The sequence below is a fragment of the Phaethon aethereus genome (genome assembly GCF_964289735.1).
Source record: "Phaethon aethereus genome assembly, chromosome: 5".
In the NCBI taxonomy this organism is placed as follows: domain Eukaryota; kingdom Metazoa; phylum Chordata; class Aves; order Phaethontiformes; family Phaethontidae; genus Phaethon; species Phaethon aethereus.
The window spans coordinates 961,581-978,276 of record NC_138579.1 but is presented as its reverse complement, the minus strand read 5'-3'; positions in this window follow the sequence as shown (position 1 = coordinate 978,276).

Here is a 16,696-nt window from a genome sequence, read left to right as displayed (position 1 = left end):
CAGAGCCACCCCACCGCCTCTCCTTCCCTGCCTATCCCTTCGGAAGAGCTTATAGCCATCCATTGCAGCACTCCAGTCATGAGAAGCATCCCACCATGTTTCTGTGATGGCAACTACGTCATAGCTGTCGCGCTGCACAATGGCTTCCAGCTCCTCCTGTTTGGTGCCCATGCTGCGTGCATTGGTGTAGATGCACCTGAGCTGGGCTATCGATTTCAACTCTGGCATGTAATTAGATTGCTAACAAAAGGCTGTACTTTAAAAGAGAAACAACATTTCTGGATCATTCAGCAAGTTTCTATTTATATTACTGATTTACACAAAGGCACCATTTGTCATGAGTTACTAATTGGCGTTTTTTATTCCCAAACCTCCTACACAAACTTTGTACCACATCAGAGTCCAGGGAGGAGGCCCAGAACTCTTCTGTAACTTCAGCAGCATCACACGCTCACCTACCAGCTCAGCACGCTGAAGCCGTGCAGGACGTGGTGCTCCGAGCCTGCTCCTTGGCGTGCGACGCTGGCCTCAGCTTCTGCCAGCCACCGGCGTTTGAGAAAAGCAGTAGGTTGTGTGTGGCACACTGGTTTAAACATGTGCTTTAAAACCCACAGAACCCCAAACTCCTATCACCTTGCACACCATATTAGTTTTATCTGCAAGATTTTCATTACAGAATACAGTTGCTTGCACCGAAATAGAAAGGTTCTGAATTGAAAACCACTGGAGGACTTGGCATGTGGGCACTGCTTCAGTTTTATACAGCTCGCTGAGTCAGCTGCCCCGTTACCCCCGCTCACCTCCAGACCTGCCGGCATCAGCGGTGCCCCTGTGCAGACAAAAAGGGGGTGACCAGGAGTAGGGGCTGAAGGTGCTCCTCTGGATAGCACGGGAGTCTGAAGGCAATTTGAACAGGAAAGAAGAGCAGAGTCTAAGAGTGGAAACTCTGCTCCTACACTAGTATTCTTGTTGTTTTTCTAAAAATAATCTAAACGGGCTAAAAGTTGCTTGACAATTGCATGGGATAGAAATGTGGTTGCTGAAGCTAATTTTAGCACTGGGATAAAGAGTGTAAACTAACTGTGAACACATTTGATGGTTCTACATGAAGGTTTGTAACTATCAGAGTTTCTGATAGCTGGGTTTCTGGGTTTCTGGAAAAGTTTTTCACTGGAAACTAATTTTTGCGTGTAATTTGATTATTTCTTGGAATAGTCTCTTTGACATAGTGAACTGAAGTAAATGACCTCAAAGATTCCTAAATGTTGTGCTTCGGGAGATAATCATTCAACCCTTTATTAGTCACCAAGTGAAAATAAGAAACTGGAAAAGGATAGAAAATTTGGAAGCACTCTTTACTGGTGCGGCAGTGCTCCACTTGCTCCACTGTCATAATTGGTCCATATAATTGCACACCCGGTAGCTGTGTTTGACAACACTGTGTTCTTCCCCAGAGCTGCAAATAAACAACCATGCAAATGTAAAACTGGTCCCCAACGGATGATATCCTCTCTCTGTCTCTTATGTCCCCTCAGAGCATTTGCAGGCATCAGGCAGCAGCTCCCCAGTCACATCCTCTGGGCTGCAGCATCCCTGCCCGCATCCCAAGCCCTGCGCCAGCCCGCTCCCTGCTGCCCTGGGAGAGGAGGGGGAAATCACAGCCCCCTCCTGGTGCAGGGTGCTAGGCAGCAATGCCTGTCTGGTGCTGGAGGCTGCGCTGAAGCCGTCACCCAGAAACTCTGGAAAAAAATCTGGAACAGCTCTGCTGGGAGGACAGACTGGGAGAGCTGGGGGGTTCAGCCTGGAGCAGAGAAGGCTCCGGGGAGACCTTCCTGCAGCTGCCAGGGCTTGGAGGGGCTGAGGAGAAAGATGGGGACAGGCTTTTTAGCAGGTTCTGTAGCGACAGGACAAGGGGTGATGGTTTTAAACTACAAGAGGGCAGATTCAGACTAGATAAAAGGATGAAATTTTTTCCAGTGAGGGTGGCGAACCCCTGTCCCAGGTTGTCCAGAGAGGTGGTGGATGCCCCATCCCTGGGAACATCCCAGGTCAGGCTGAACGGGGCTCCGAGCAACCTGCCCTGGTTGAAGATGTCCCTGCTCACTGCAGGGGATTGGACTAGATGGCCTTGAAAGGTCCCTTCCAACCCGAACCCTTCTGTGATTCTATGAAATGCAACAAGCCTTTACCTCGCTCACGTGTTCATGACACACTCAAAGAAGTGTTTGGCCTCTGAGGCTGTGCCAGGACATGCTGTTGCTGTGGAGCCTCTTGCCAGAAGCCATATAGTATATCTGCACGTCATCGCTGAGCCACGGTCTGCTCCCCTCCCAGCGCCACAACGTTCGTCCATGCAGTGCCGCGGCTCACCAGGATCTCAGCGTGCCTCAGAGCACGCTGCTGGCCTGCACGCGTCACGTGTGGGCTATAGCCCCAGGGCAGGTGGGTTCATCATCCGCAAGGATTTTTTCCATTAAATTAACAGCTGTGAATGGCAAACAGAAATGGGAGAAAGACTTGCAACGATTTTATTTTCAGCTTCTGATTGGGGTAGCCTTAGTGACCTTGTGGGCCAGCCTCTGCTGTCATCTGTCCCTGCTCTGGAGGTGAAAAGATTCTTTCAGTGGCATCAAGCAGTGTGTCTCTGAGCTGCCCCTGTGACCCCAAACTTTACATACCCTGCCCAGGTGCTAAAGTAACCCCTCTCTGCGGAGGTGCACAATCCACTGTTCCCGGACCCCCCCTCAGGAGTCATCCAGCTGGTCACCAAGAAAGGAGAAAGAGAAGGAGTTTTGGTGGTTTAATTTACCATGGTGAGTGCATTCCAGTTCTAGCAATATAGTGTTGACCTGGAATTTGGATAAAAAACATGCAACACTTTATATGGAAGCTGAAAGAATAGATAATGCTAATGGCAGAAGTAACATTCCTCAAATTACTCTAAGAAGTGATTATGTCAGAAAAAGAGTAACAAGAACAAAAGAAAGACTCCTGAAACAGAAGTTTGGTGTTTCAAGCTTTAAAGGACCCAAACAGATGTTGTAGGGAAAGAAAACTCAAAGGACATAGGGAAGTACAAGATGCAACATAGTCCTAGAGCAAAGGATGTGTCTCACAGAACAGCAGATGTTTTCCTCCAGTGATAATGATGGAAAAATAATAAAAGAGAAAAACAGGATTCTGAACAAGAGACAAATCAGTGACAACAAGAGAGATAATTAAAAAGACATTGGAAGTAGCAATGCCATCAATAAGTACAGTAATACTTGAAAAGCACAGCGCGGCTCTTGGAGAGCCTATAGGTGTTCCAGGTGCCTCTTAGCTAATGCAGCGCGGACAGATGCAGTACCAGCAGCACTGTCTGTAGCTCGTGCACGGACAAACGGACACCATGCAGAGCAGAAAGCACATTTGCAAGCCCATTGTTTCACACCAGACACGAAACAGGTAAGACTGAACTCCACTTCAGATCACATTGTGAAACATTCAGAGATTTACTACCAGAAACATGAGAGTGGCTGACGGTGGCTGTTATTACTAAGACGTACGTTTACCACAGTGAGATCACCTAATAGGCATCTCCATTGAAATCTCCAGCGAATTATGTCCAGTCCTGTCGGATCCTTTAACTATAGACAAAAGCCTGCAGCAGGAGAAGGAAGAAGATGCCTTCTGAGCATTACAGTTTAGTGGCACAATGTTCCTAACGAGTTAAATAAGTAAAAATGCCCAAGGACATAGATGTTCTTCAGACTCCAAGAAGGGGCTATCACACTAAGTTCAGGCACATTATTGAGGCAGATTTGTTTGCTAGCCTCTCCTGCTTACAACGACCTGCTCTGGAGATCCTGGCCCACTCTGGTGTCCTCCAAGCTTGGCTTTTCTGTGTGTAAAGCCACATAAGGATCTGTCAAATAAGGGCCAAAACGGAGACTTGCATATGAAACAAGTAACCCCATCCTAAAGATGCAGCTTATGACATTGATGCCAAATGTCAGGGTGGGATTAGTGAAATGCTGTTTTCTGAGCACGCTGACCTGCAGAATAGCTGTTTATTTTGCTTATTCCCTACAGACACGAAACACATCACAGGTTCCACAGGATTTTCCACTGATGGTTACTTGACAAGTATTTTTAAAAATTTTAATCCAATTTCTAGACAATTAGAATTGAAAATTTTGCAATTACTATTAATTTATATTATAGTCTAGTCATTCTGTCATATGCCACTTTTGGAAGAAAGAAGAAGAGAAAAAGCCCTCGTTGACGGCTTCTCTAACTATCCAATTTTCGGTTAAGAGACTAATAAACTTGAAATGTAGACACTTAGCAGATGTAAAAAAACTTATGATTCACAAATTAATGTGGGAATGTTAACAAAGAACATCATGTTATATCCAGGCACTTATTGTTTTGGGTGCTGCAGGTTACCTTATTTTTATGATAAAAAACGTTCTAGTCAAAACAAATAGGTAAAAATAAATGAACTTTAAAGTGTTGTTACATTTTCTACTCATCTTGCATGATGAATGTTCCAGGAAGAAAATTGAACTATCAATTCTTTACAATTTCAGGGAAAGCAGTGTATTGTGTGAGAATATGGTAAACTTGAATAGAAGTTAAATTGACTGTTTATGCCAGCTTTGTGTTCCCACTGAATTGTGAATCCTCTGCTCTGCTCCAGTCTGAATGTAACTTCTCCCAGCCATGTTTAAAATTACATATGCATTCTATTTTACAAGCAATCCATACGGAAATTGTATTTCAGAAGAAAAATGAGAACATGACATATAGTATAACATTGATGCATAATGAAATAAGACTCAACCATATCTTTAATGGCTCCTAATTCACTGAGTGCAGACTTAGGAATTACATTGCATTTTGGTCTCAAAGCTACTTGGAAATTGCTTAAATTCAGAAAAGGTTTGCCAAGTAGCTAGGAAGAAATATGGACTCCTGCATTAAGATTATTCCTGTTTGACTGTTATAGTACAGCTGCGATTCACATGTTGAGCTCTGAGAAAGTACTCCGTGAACATGTGCCTAAAGATTCATTTAATCCGAGTCTATTTAAAAAGTTTCTAGGAAATGGACTGCAGGGAGCAGTATTGGCGGAGAGATGTGTTGCGTGACCTAATACATCTTTCTACTTCTAATTCCTCTGGTTCTTCTATAGGAAGTAACTTGTTGAAGTGATGAAGTCATTAAAAAAGGAATTGGAACTTGATATGGATTAGAAACTCATGAATGTCTTGAGGAATTGGGAAGATGTATATGAAGATGTGGTGTGTCTGTCTGGGATGGAGATAATTTTCTTCATAGCAGCTCGTATGGTCCTATATTCTGGATTTGTCAACAAAACATGCTGATAACACACTGATCTGTGGGCAAAAGGGAGGAACAGTCATTGGCATTAGTTAGCTCAGAGGAACGGTAGATGATGATTAATTGACAAGTAACTAGTAATTAGCAAAGTGCAACAGTTCGAAGTGTTTAGATGGTAAAAGCATTACGGGAAAAACATGAGTACTTTGGGACTTTTGGCAAGAAAACTTTCCTTACACGAACAGAGAAGTCCCACACAACTGCCAGGCCAAAGAGTTATGAGGAGCCTCTTTACTTATTGGTTAAACCCACTCGTTTCCATATGCCATTTGCATGGAGCACTCTATCTTTGCAAAGAGAAGATAAATGGGCCAGGAAAGAAATCTCTACAGCGGAGACAAGGCTTCTGGAAAAAACCTCTGCTGACATGAGAGGCTGCTGGCTTCTCTGTCATTGCGTCGCTCACGAACACATGCATGCAACACAGTGGAAAGGCAAGTCAACTTCTAAACTTACAAAACTTACAAATCTTATAACTGATGACAGGAGTGAAAGTCCACTGGTTTTCCACAGCCCCCAGTGCAGACCTGCTGTTGTTGTACTGCTTCTCCTTATTCCTCCCAAGATAATAACTGTGTCCTTGAAACTCCTGCCTCCCCACACCGAGGAAGGGAGAAGGGGACCTCTGAGGCTTAGAAAGCTCTGGGAGGAACATCTGGCCAAGGAAGCTCTTGATCACAGGGAGTAAGCTGCAAGTGAAAGTTCACTGTACATACGGGCTCCTGGAAATAAGGGTCTTGGACAGATGGTCCTTCTTTTTGACCCACTGTAATAGCTCTAATGTTTTGCATCTCCAGTGCATTTTCACAATAAAGTTTCTTTAACTTCCAGAATGGAAGTATCAGAGCATCTCATGGTCTTCAGCTCATTCAGATCACAGCGCTCAATGTCCAGCTGCACATATAACCCAGCTGACACAGCCACGATCACAGAGGAGGTTTGGGACAGGGAAGACTTTATCTCGTCTCCCAAGATCTCACAAGGTTTCTGGCCCAGTGAGTGTTTCTTCATGTGAGATGGAGTAAATTTAGCAGCAAGACTTGAGACCAGTTCATGAAGCAATTTCTCCTGACCTCCAGGTGAGGGCAATTCCCTGGAGGTGGATGTTTTCATTCTGAGACAAGCAACAAGAAGACATGACATGTGGATATGAGGTTTCTGGAAGTACACTGATTTTTCAGAGATGCCTCAGCCCTTCCGAATCTGACACTGTGCTTTTATTAACTGGAAAATTAAATAAATTTCTTACAGGTGGAACAAAACTTTGAGTTTGAATTCAGACAATATTGCCAAATATTCTGAATCCTCAATTGTGAGGTCACAATATATTTTTTATATAATTTATTAACGTTACCTATGGGTTGGTGACCAAAGTGGAGGATCATTGTTCATGTCCAGTTGCTCTGTGTTACTTTCCTGACGGTGTGAGGACACGAATGCTCTTTAACTGGTCAGTCAATCTGCCGGGGTGGAGCACATCAGCACTACCATCCTGCTTAATTGGATCCTGTAACCACACTGACACAGAGCAGACCCCAAATCCTTTATTCATGAGAAGCGGTGATTGATTGAATTTTGCCTGAGGGATGAGTGAGGACAGCAGCTGGTGGGTAGATAATGACACGTACACTCATGACTTATGAGCACAGTTCTGAGAAAATGAGCAGAAGAACATTTTTCTAACATGACCACAAATAATTATACCTTCTACAGCACATAGCAAGATGTGGCTTCAGTCCCAGTGACTGGAAATGCTCCCGCCACCTAATAAATGAGAAGAGGTAGTATCACTCTTCATGTTGTCAAAATTAACGTAAAGCTATAGTGGAGCTTACTGGTGCTTTCCTTCCCCTGCGCTGTGCCCGTCTGTCTCAGAGGAGTTGCAGTCCCAGCGCCACGGAAGACGTGCCCATTGCGTTGCTTGGTGCGTTGCTGGAGCGGGCTCTGCCGCCGCCGCGATAAACGTGCTACAAGAAACTATATGGTGCGGAGTAGGAAGTGACACTATTGCCTTATTTTGTGTGACACCCGTACTGCGGTTGCACTCATAACCTTCGCAGCTGCAAATTGAACACCGCTAGAGAAAGACAGATTAAAAAAGGAGAGGAGAATTGCAGCGGAGCTGTACAACTGTGACCGAGGTTTTAACCTGGTGACTAAGTCGATATTTTAAATAGTGCGTCAGAAGGCGAGCCGTAGGATTGTAACGGTACGTGCAAAACTAAAACGCATTTATGGTCTTGTTGCAAGGAGAAAGAGGTTTCGGAGATAAGTCCAGAAAAGCTAGTACGGGGACGGGCAGGCAGCGGCAAAAAGCCGCGTAGCCGCGCGCCGAGTGCCGTGGTCTGTCCGGCCCAGTGCGTACCGCCAGTGCTGTCGGGGAGCCTGACCCCCTGCCACCCCCCGGCAGGCGCCAGGGCCTGGGGGCAGCGAGCGCCGCGCCCGGCAAGGGACACCCGCGCCTTCCCTCGCGGGAGCCGGGACGCTCACGGCCGAGGTGCCAGGCTGCGGTTTGCGCCGAGGCCCTCGGTAGCGCTGACCTCAGCCGAAGGGCAGCGGCCATCCTCACCGGCCCTGCCCGAGGGCAGCGGGGACGTGGGCCTCGCCCGGCCGCGCCGGCCTGCGCTGCTGCCGCACGTGGTCGGCGGGGCCCGTGGGGCCGAGCCAGCCCGGAGGCACCGGGCAAGGAGCGAGCGCGGCCTCCCCTCCCGCGCGCCCTTCCCCTGCCGCAGCTTAACCCCCCGAGCGGGCGCGCGGCCGCCTCCAACGAGCGCGGGCAGGAGCGCGTCCCTTCTGCCTGAACGGCGAGATGCGACGTGGGCCGCTCTGCCTCAAAAACCTGTCTTTTTATGCCCTGCCCCAACCGTTTTTTCCGCCAAAGTTTAGGCGTTGCAAGAGTTCGCACAAGCCATTTCTTTCTGAACAGTGGCTGCTTTACAATGTTATCTGGTTTTTTTAATTCTGCATCTGGTTTTTGCTTACACTCTCATGCTGTAACTTTTTAAAATGTCGTTTCTGGCATTACGCGTTGGACTGAAAATGTTATTTAAATTTAAGTACGTTTCACATGCACATGGACATTTGTTATCAGATGGGAAGGAAAATATTTTCTTGGAAGTTTATACAAGTTATGAACTTCACGTTTGTATTTAATAGCTTTCTAGCATAGTGAGAAAACATTATAAATATGAGAAATAAAAAATATTTCTAAAGGCATTGTATAACCTTCTGGATTTATCTTCCTCCATTTTCTCCTTTGCTCTGAGTGTCTATTAAGGTGCGGCAATCTTGTCCTGAAGACAGCATGTCATTTGTTATATCTGTATTCTGCTGCTTTCCTTTAAATGGGCTTGGAGGAGCCACAAATGGGAAAAAAATACAACAAAACAAATCAAACCAGCAAAACAACAACCCATAAACACTGGTTAAACTCAAAGCGATTTTTTCCCAGGGCTTCAAAACTCTCTTCAACTTCTTTACAACGTGGGTACGAGCAGCCTCTCTGTACTTCATCTTTTTTGCCTTCTCAACAGTTTTCCAGCTTCCTCCACATTCTGTCTTTGCATCCGATTTTTGGTTGGCTAAATGACTCCTTCTGCACAAGTAATCAATGCCAGAATGATGCAAATGTATATTTTGGCGCTTCTAACTCTGTTCTACCTTGCTTGTACCCAACAAGCAGCTTGGAACATTCTTTAGACCACTGATGAGCTTCAATCATAATGATTTGTAACTGATTAATGAGATTTTAGATTTGATGTAGCATAATATATCAAAGCTTTATGCAGATAAATTAAAGACCCGGCAGTATGCCTTATTATGGGATAGGAACATTTCCAACTCCAGTTTATGCCTAGTGGCTTAACACAGATGTGGACCAGTAAAATGGGAGCTCATCACTCTCCTGGCAGTAGCTATGACACTCCCTAATTAATTATAAAGCATGTGGAGGCACAGATACAGCACAGGGCGTACACTGGGCCGGGAATGAAGCTCTGTCAGCATGGTCATTGCTGCAAAGCAAAATGGATATTTGCCATTAGTCTGAACGTCACATTAAGGATTGTTTCCTGCAAAAGCATTTTAAGCTATCACTTTCAACAACAGGATGACATTTAGAAGTAAATCAACAGGGATTCTGGCAAGCCAGGAAGAGGAAAGATCTGTGCGACCTGGATGGCACATCAGAATGGGACTGCATTTTTTTCTGCAGTCCTATTTTTTTTCTTCTTCTTGTGCAAAAATTCAGTGTAAATTCTAGTGTAAATTTACCATTTGTGAACCCACCTCTGTCCACTGAGAAGCTGGCAAGCATCGCCCAGCCCAGAGAGACACGGCGCAACAGGGAGCCGGAGCAGGTGCTCCATCTCTGCCAGGATGTGCAGGAGCAGGGAGGCAATCAGGGTTTCTTTGCGGGCAGAGAAGCAGCCGTGACTTCGCAGGTCAGCGCTGCGCGCAGGGGTGCTGCTCAGCGCGAGCTCGGGGGTCTCTCTGCAGGGTCCGCGGCGGCTGCGGCTGCTGGCCGGCGCCGGAGCAGAGGTGCGGGGCGCGGCGACACCCTCCCACCGCCCGCAGGGGCTGCGGGGCTCCGCAGCGCCGGGGGAACCTGCCTCCGCGCTCCGGAGAGTGAGACTGAAGTGGGCAAAGGAGGGAAGTTGGGACCTCAGACACAAACAGAGGAGAGGGGAAGACAAGAGGTAGTGCTTCTGAAGAAATGACAGTTTTCCAGGAAGTTTGACTAAAATCAGCATTGTTTCTGGTGTGGAGCTGGCGCTACTGGTCTGCCGTTCCACAGAATCCAGAAAAGCTGATTCTGAGAGCAGCTTCCCAGGGAAGCAGAGTCTTCGCGGCGGCTTGCGCACTCTGCGGCTTCAGCTGGGCACAGCAGTTAAAGTCGCGCCGGCGAGCTGCCGTGGGAGGCACCGACACACCACCAGGTATGTGCCCCTTTTGGAAGCGCTGCCGTTGCTTCAGCAGGTAGAAGAAAAGCTAATCCGTTGGTCCCTTTTCCTTTGCATTCACTACCAGGAAGTCCATTTCCACAAGAACAGGTCTCCACGTGCCTCCTTCATGAGAACACACCGTTCCCACCGCTGTGCCTGTCATCCAGCATAAACTGGCGATGTGCTTCAACCGGAGCGTTGTCTGGAGGAAAGAAGTTGCTCATAGGATGCCAGAGGCAGCTGACTGCAGGGTGGTGGTGGTGGGGGTCCAGCCCCTGCTCTCACACAGCCAGTTCCAGGGGCTCTCTTCCAGCACCAGGTATAGGTTACTTTTAATTTTGCTTTCCATAAATTGTGGTTGTTTTAGTAAGAGAAGATACAGAACTTCCTGCTCTTCTTCCCATAAGCTACTGTTACCTGGTACTTGCACTCTGATCCCAATCAACTACATCTCTTGAATCAATAATACAGGTCGTGGCATGTAAGCACAGAAAACTTTCCCCTCCACGTCAACACAGAGCTAGTCATCATCGTTTTTACTGTCACACCACAGCCCAGCAAGCCGGTGCAGTGCTTTTGTCCCACGGAGCCGCAGTTCCTGCCAGATTGCCTGTTTTTCCCATTTCCTGCCCCATCATTTTTGTAGTGTTTCTTAGAGTTACATTCAACGTTTGATTTATCGTCTGTTCGTTTAATAACAAATGATTATGTGTCTTCTGCCTGTGATTTATAAGGATGAATCACCTTCTCCCTGAAAATTCTTGCATGGTGTGCCCTCTACATTTATAACTCTGAAACGTTACTCTGTGCTCGGCAGGTCAGCTCCAGATTGTCAAGCCACAGCCACGGATGTCAGAAAACCCGGCAAGAGAATACGTAAGTGATGTGGGCTTTGCTAACCAGGGAGTCTGCCAGAGGACCTGAGGTGACCGGGTGAACCAGCACCAGCAATGTGATAACTACCCACACTTCTACTAGAAGACACAGTTTGCATTCAGGAACCTTTGAATCTTCTCCCCTCTTAGCACCAGTGCGCTTGCAGCCCGTCACTCTCCGTCGGTCCAGGCAGCACGGAGACCCTCTCTGTACATCTAATACAAGAAATGCTGCTCCTGGCTCATTTAGAGCAGGATCCCCAAGAAAGGTCATGCAGGATGTTGCTTGGTGTCGGCACTTGCAGGTGTCCCAGAGGAACCTCTCTTTACCAAACTTGTGAAGACGTCTTCTAGAGCATTTCCCGCACTCTGACCCAGAACTGCAACAAGGAGGATGCCACCAGGTTCTCCTGCAGCTTTAAACAGTCTCCTTTAAAACTCAAAGGGAGAGATCCAGGTGCCTATGCAGGCCCCTCGTTCTGTTCTGGAGATCCCAGGGCACACAAGCTGTGGAGCCAGCAGATCTGGGGAGGGGTCCCTGCCCTAGGGAAGGGCAGCTGGTGTCACTGCAGGTGCCACAGGGCTTTACCATGCCATCAACACCTACCTTTAGGCACCTCACTCTCATCCTCTGGATGCTCTTTAACCATAGTAGAGTTACTTTTGGCAGATTGTGCATGTCTCTGTAGGATCTTACCATAGGAATATTTTTATTGAGCTAATTGGCTAAATATAAGCACTTTATTTTTATCCTATTATGATTTTTTTATATTATAACCATTGGAAAGCTTTTGCATCACTTTTCTATATTATTTTCCTTCAGATATTGATAATGTTATTTCCCTTTTAAAGAAAGCACTTCAGGCTATTTGTTGCATCTCCTTTTGAATAGTACTCTCAAGCCCATTTGAGCGTTCACTGTTCAAAACCAGCACTTTTAGAGAAATAAAATAAAATAAAAGCCAACACAATTCGAGGAAACGAGATTAAAATGGTGTGTTTTAAAGCTGGTTATTTGTATTCCTCAGTAGCTAGGAGTTCCCAGGTAGTTTTAAAATTTAGTGCCCTACATAGCATAGATTAAAGCCTCTCTCACAAGGGCCAAAGCTGTGGGGAAAGGGTTTATTTCTGGGTTTGTAAGGAAAAGCACAGAGGCCGGGCAGTGAACACTGAAAGAAAATCTCTTCCCCACGTCTCAGTGTAAGTTTCTGGAAGTGAAGGATAATGCAGTAAGAATTTCTTTAGAAAGTCCATAGTTCTGAGAGGATTTTTCTCAATACGTCAGTGATTAACAACATTGCCCCCTTCGGTTACAGCCCTCACGCCTGAAAGGGCTGCTCCGCTCGGGAGGGCGGCAGGATGCAGGGCGAGGCGCGGTGGAGGGCTCAGCTCGGGCAGGGAGCGCGGGACCAGCTCCGTGGGCTCCTCGGGCACGGCGTGACGCGTCCCGCTACCACCGCGGCGGAGCCGCTGCCCCCCGCCCCCCCCGCTTCGCCGTCACCGCCCGCACGGGCTGAGGACGGAATTGCCTCGGCGGGGCGGGGGCGGGGGCGGACCGCCAGCGGGGCCGGGGGCCGCTCCGCTGGCGCGGCGGGGCCTCGCTCCGCTCTGCCCCCGCGCCGGGCGCGGTGAGCGGAGCCCCCCGCGGGGGGCTGCGGCCGGGGGTCCCCAAGCAACACGCACGCACCCTCCTGCCAGGTTTCGGGGGATGCACCTTTTGGCAAAGCTGACTGACTGCACAGGGGCACCAATAATGGACGGGGAGCAGATCCAGTTTCCCTCCCGATTGCCACGAATTCCCTAGAATTCCCTAGAATTCCCTAGCCTTCTAGCAAAAGAAGCCTTGCTGTTCAGCTGCTCCCGTGAAGAGGGAGAGGAGCACAAACGTGCTGACGGAACGTGCGATGCACGTTACTCGCAAGTTTACGCACAAATCGGAAGTGAGCGGCCGCATCCGAAGACTTTGGACCCGCGATAAGGCTGATGGGGGATTAATTACATCAGAGCTGATCGTTGCCTTATCCAAAAGGGCCACACTCTGAGCAGGGATGGTGCGACAGTGTGCACCCACGGGTGCTTGTGAGAGAGAGCGGGGGAGTTAAGGAGAGGGGCCAGCACCCCTCTCCCCATCACCCAGGGTGCGGAGGGGCAGCAGGAGCTGGGCGATGAGCTCTGCCCCTCCTGTGGGGGCTGCTGGCCCCAGCACGTCCACAGTTGGTATCCCCACGTGTTCTGGGGTGGCAGGAGCAGTCATTTGTGCACTGAGTGGAACAGGGGCTCAGCGCAGGTGCTGGAGAGGGTTTTTCCATGTGGATCAGCCAGATGCTGCCACAAGATGTGTGTGAGGCCGATGGCCCAGGGCCAGATGTGCCAGCAGGGCTGCACTGCTGCGGTGAGTACGGTGACGGGGTAGCTCTCAAGCGGGCATTCCCTGCCGCCGATTTTCTCCGATAGCCCTGAAACAAGGCTAGCACAGATATGAGCTAACCCTGGCATTTTGGCATAGAGGCCAAAGGGTGAGATTCCATCGATGCAGCCTTATGCTGTACCTACCCAGGCTGCATCTTCTGCTTGCATGGACCCACGGCAGATGATTTCTCACCTGCGTCACCTCCATAGAAAAATGTGATAGCTCTTACAGCAAATACAGCTAGAGGACTCCTCATTTCAGGAAGCCTGGCACTGCTAGGCAAACAGCCACACCAGCAAACCCAGCACCTGCCCAGATATCTGCGGTGCCCAGGCTGGGTCGGCATGGGCATCGGCGACCAGCCCCAGAGGTGTCTGAGGCACTTGCCGATCCAGTGCTCCCCTCCGGCAAGAGCCACGCGTGGCTGCGCTGTGCGAGGTGCGGAGCGTCGAGGAGTGCTGAGTGCGTGCCTTTGCCTCCATCACACGGCCTCCTGAGAGCAGTGCCCTGCTCCTGGCTGCCCACAGGTGCTCGAGGCAGAGCTGTAAATCCAGCCTTCCCTTCTTGCAAGTAACATGAACGTTAAAGCATCCCTAAAACGCGTAATGCATCAGCTTTATTCCAGCTGATAAATATAGGCACAGTTGTTAGACATTCAAGTTGCTTTTTTTCTCCTGGCTTGAAGCTTTAGAAGAGTATTTGAAAAGCGTGTTTAATCCACGCAGCACACAGCCTCGAGAGAATCAAGGCTTCAGCTTTAATTCTGCGCTGATGCTCGCCGGCGCCTGTACGGCTCCGCGACTCCTGGTGCAGCCCAGAGACGGGCGCTTTGGTATCTGAGAAGACTTTGCAGTACAAGCCCGGGGTAACGTGATGAACGAGCGCCACAGACCCAAGGCAGAACGCGCCGACGCCGCGTGCCAGGACGACCCTTCGCTGCCTGGCGAAGCCGAGGCGCTCACAGCCGAGCCCGGCAAGCCTGCCGACGCGGCTCCGGGCCGGCGGCGCTGCTGGTGCACGAGCCCTGCCTGCCCCAGCCCTCCTCCTGCATCCTGCCGTGTTTCTGTGGAGTTGCACGCTGAATGGCATCCGTTCTTTCATCTCGGGAAAATATAAACATCTGGGGAATAGTTAATTACTGGCACTGGTAATTAATTAGCTCTACGTATTGCTTTTCATTTTGGGTGGAACTCAGATGATGAATGGTGTGTTTGAACCTGCACATCCATTACAACTAATAGAATTGTAAAAGCTTTTTCTCTCCAGCTATTATTCTGTACCGAATGGCCTACTCAGGAACAACACATAAAACGTAATTTATTTTCACCACGGTGGCAACTTTTACTATTGCAACAGTCATGAGTATCCAGGCTTCTTATTACAGCACCCTTCTTTATTTACAATTACTTTATTTGTAAGCTAGTTATTATGCTCGCTGTGTTCTTTGGAAAAAAAAATGCCATCTTAAATCACATTTCATTTGAGGATTTTTAGCAGCTATTTTAATTAGATGTTCTCAGTGACAGTGTCTACAGGCCAGTGGTCCTTGCGTCACCCTTTCGCCAGGTACTGTCACCAGCAGGAAGGGACGGGTTCAGGCATACTAGGACTATGCTCAAAATTAACAAGAACACCATGAGATGACAGGGAGGGTAACTCAAAGGAAGATAAATGCAATTTGCATAGGAAAATACTGTGAAGGTGTAGGGGAGAGACCAGGATTATAGCAAAGAGCCAACACAGAGGAGGAAGAAAGCTGAAACACTTAGAGTGTAGGTCTTTGGGACATGAGACCCTGTGACCCTCTGGGGACCAGGAAAGGCTATGGCAGACAGCAGCTTAAATCAATTTATTTTGGTATTAAACACTTTTTTTATATGGGCCAGTTCCCCAGCCGATTAAAAAAAAAATCATGTCATCATCAGCAATTTGCCTTGAATGTTATTACTGACAGTTTTCCTACAACTTCCTGCAAAAGACCATAGTAAAATTACACTCGCTCCTCTGCATAAATTAGAGCTGTTGTGTTTATTACCCATGTCACACTGGATTAATTTCTTATCATATCTCATTAGAAATTCATCTTTAAACAAGGTTTGTTATTTCCCTTGATGCATTTTCAGTGCTCTAGATTTACACAATGCTGTTTGTGCTTTATTTTTGTTTTCAGGCTAAAAAGACTCATATAGTTAAATGTAATTTTCTAATTCCGCAGAATCATAAGTATCTATGAAAAATACCGAATATCCTTGCTGGGCTGATTTTTGCACATTTTACTGCTGGCTAACATATGCTTAGCTACTGCCGATCCCGCCTGCGGCTCTCTAAGAGGCTAAAACGGATTCTCTCTAGTCACTGCTTTTATGACTGACATCTGATGACAGCCCCATCTCCCAAGCCCCTGCAACAAATAAATATGCAAAAACCTCAGGTAGGACAATTCCTGAAAAATGAGAAAGACAATGCACAATGGTTACAGAAAAAAGTTGGTTTGCGATGTTAGAGATTGCACTTCAGAAGGAAATACGGGGCTGAGAGTCGAGGAGGTGTATGTTCTGGGGACCAAAGATAAATGCTGCAGCGCAGTGACTGCAACCATTGACATTCAAGGCAGACACCTCACTCTGCTCCATACCCAAGGTCACATGCTGAAACCTTCCAGCAGCACAACACTCGCCCTATTAACCTTCCCTCTCTTCTAAGGAAATGCCGCTTGCAGTCGAAATTCAGAGGGAAGGTGACATATCACCTGCTATTCCTCAGTGTCCTGCAAATGTGTTTGTGTCAGTCAAAGACTGACTACTCCGTGGTAAAATTATTTTTTAAATGTATTGTTTCCCTGAGGGGTATTTAAAACAGAGGCTTTTCATGCCAACGTATTTATGATAACAAAAACCATGTCTGCCAGTTTTTAACGTCGTAGAGGAGTGGGGAAGAAAGAGAAAAAAACGTTGAAACGTTAAAAGAATGACATGCACGTCAAGTTCTCAGTCCAGAGGATAACTACAGTCACACAAATTAGAAGGAAGAAGTGCTTGCTTTATTTTTAGGAAGCCCACACTGGCAACCTGATCCCGAGA